The sequence below is a fragment of the Rhagoletis zephyria genome, unplaced genomic scaffold, assembly GCF_001687245.7.
Source record: "Rhagoletis zephyria isolate East Lansing unplaced genomic scaffold, Rhagoletis_zephyria_1.1 Rzeph_scaffold_26267, whole genome shotgun sequence".
In the NCBI taxonomy this organism is placed as follows: Eukaryota; Metazoa; Arthropoda; class Insecta; order Diptera; family Tephritidae; genus Rhagoletis; species Rhagoletis zephyria.
This window is the reverse complement of record NW_016183325.1, coordinates 2758-5599: the sequence shown is the minus strand read 5'-3', so window position 1 is coordinate 5599 and position 2842 is coordinate 2758. Positions and strand designations below refer to the sequence as shown.

The following is a 2842-nucleotide window of genomic DNA, read 5'->3' as shown; positions in this document are numbered from 1 at the left end:
GCGAGGGTGCGAGATTGATCCTCCGTGAGGGGTGTTCTGCGTGAAGCGAGGGAGTAGACAGAGGAAAAGATAATTCAATTTTCTCTTTCAGAATTGGTAGATGAGAATGAATAAAGGATGGTGAAGAGGGTCGTGAATATTGTACACTGAAATGAGGGAAGTACTTACTTTTCAATGTCCTCAACATCTACGCCAGTTGTCGGTATGCATTTTCCAAATATGTTATCTGTTGTAGAAGAACGTAAGAAAATTTGAATTGCGCGGATACTTTTCATTGATACGGTGTATGTATATACTGGTATTAAACTAATACAATCTTTTAACCAGCCTTCGATGGATGTTTTTCAAGAAAAGAATACTGGAACACACCTTAGGATCCAACCAGCTTCTTGTGAGAGTGTATAGTATACCTCAACTAAGCGTTAAGTAAAGTTATTGTAAACTAGGCATAAGGCGATTTGTTTCTATACCATAAGTGGCAGACTTATGGGTCTAGCCCGGAGTTATGACCGCCCAGGACACCATCTTGTAAATGGTTAGCGAGAAAACTGTACTGGTTTTAATAGCCACTTAGCCGTCTGAATATTTCTTTCTTAAACTGCTCGAGTTAACAAGCGATATGTTCTTTGTGCTATCTTAATATTTTAAACAATATTAATGAAGAGGCGGTGAGTGCCGAGATGGAAGTTGTGCAGTAAGGCAAAGTCACTGTCCGAGAGTTAGGCTAGGAGGGAAGCGACAGTTAAAGTTCACTAAGACTTTGCATTATGATGCCGAGGAGTGGATTTCCCCAGACCTACCCCTAAAAGTTTTTAAATCATCCTGACTCTCGGCCGAACCCTAATAGATACTCTAACGCAGTAGTCCGGCAAAAATCTGAAACGCATTCTCCACAGCGCGAGCCGTTCGCAAAGGAGTTTCTGAACGGATTCTCCTCTGCAGGAATCGTTATTCAGGGCTCCGGTTAATATGTTAGGGTTTGGCCGAGTTTCTCCTCCGACTTGCGGCGTGCGCCTTGATATAGTCACACTTTCCTCTACGCTGTCCATGGAAAGCACGGGAAACTTTTTTTCCAAAAAGTTCCTCAGTAAACTTCTTGGAGGGGAGTGGAAACAATGCGGAACGGAAACAGTGACGAGTCTAAACTTCTGCTTAGTTTCCATAGAAAACAAAGAGGAATGTTTATACATTGCTTCCAAATGGAAACTTTCCATATCATCCTTGAGAGTATGAGTAGAGTAGACTATGACGAGGTACGAATAGCAAATACGCTGCCTGCCAGCTGAGCTATTCAAGTACGGCGGCGAGGGGTTGACAAGGTGCATGCATAAACTCTTAAGCATGCAGAATATGGTTAGATGAACGCATGCCCGACGACTGGCCCAATCCACATGAAAGGCGACTCGCCATTTATAGCATAGGTTACAAGGTCTTATCGAGCGTATTGTGTGAAAGGCTGAAGCCCACCGGCAACGAACTGATTGGGCCTTATCAGCGTGGCTTTAGACCTGGCAAATCCACCATAGACCAGGTATTCATAATATGCCAAATTTTGGAAACGACTCGCGAGAAAAGGATCGACCATCTATTTGTCGATTTCAAAGCCACTTTCGAGGGCACTAAAAGGAGTTGCCTATACGCTGCGATATCTGAATTTGGTATCCCCTCGAAACTTATTTGCTATCAAACGGGGTTTCAGATAGGGCGATTTCTTTAATCGGATGTTGGAGAAGATAATAAGACTTGCAGAACTGAACCGCTCATGAACAATTTACCCTTTTACAAGATGGATAAGGAAGCAAAGCGATTGGGTCTGGTGGTAAACAAGGACAAGACGAAGTATCTCCTGTCATCAAGCAAACAGTCAGCTCATTCGCGTCTTGGCACCAACGTCACTGTTGATAGTCATAATTTAGAGATATAAGAGCATTTCTGGACACCGACGCTCCAGCTCTGAAAGTATTCAACTCGGAATCCGCTGGTGGTAGCAGAGGAAGAGGGGGGCCCCCATAGCGATGGAGAGACCAAGTGGAGAGGGAATTGCCTTCGCTTGGCATTTCCAATTGATGTCAGTTGTCACAGAAGATAAACAACTGGCGCGCTTTGTTGAACTCGGCCAAAAAGTACGAGTAGAGTACATACATAGTTATATACATACATACATACATATCGTCACCTGAAATGCGAAAAGCCGTGAATAATAAAATTTGTTTTTTTTTTTTTTAAAAAATTGGTGTGAGGACTTGCAATTCGATGTAATACATCATAATCAATCAAAAAGGTAATTTAAGAATTTTTGTTATTTAGTTACAGCCTTTTGCAATTCAGGTGACAATATGTAGAATCAATATTTTTGCAGTGCACAAAAACACAATTCCTAAAAAAGTTTGCTTTTTAAATTGAGCTTACCATCGAAACAGACTTCGCTACCCTGAAGGCAAAGCGTCCGCACAAAATGACAGCCTGCAAGAAATTCAAAAAAAAAAAACCAAATAAATTAGAAAACCTGATATAAGCCGAAAGCTTTTAGTACATTCATTCAAAGAGCTATTTTTATTTAGAAAAAGAAAAGTGTTAAATCACTGTGCCTACAGAGTTTTTGTGTGTGGTTGAATAAATTAAGTGAAATGATAAATTGTTCTATTAAGCGAATTATATTCCTTTTATGTATAATTTATTTTGACTTTTATGCTTACATAGGAAGTGGGAAAAGTCACAGCTGCTGGTTTTACTCAGTTTTGCTTGCAAATATTTTTTTTTGATTTTATTTAATGTAATAATGTATTATTGCAAAGAAAAAAATTCCCCAATTTGCACGCATTGTATTACAAGTGCCAGCTAA

The 2842-nt window shown here is 40.2% G+C and overlaps 1 long non-coding RNA gene across 1 annotated transcript; it reads right to left on the bottom strand.

Moving 5' to 3' along the window:
- LOC108382313 (uncharacterized) lies at positions 1 to 2468 on the bottom strand. The gene is made up of 3 exons (XR_001849678.1): positions 2410 to 2468; positions 169 to 226; positions 1 to 36 (listed from the first exon to the last, which is right to left on the bottom strand). It is a non-coding gene; the product is annotated as an uncharacterized LOC108382313 (long non-coding RNA).
- Positions 2469 to 2842: the final 374 nt, after the last annotated feature.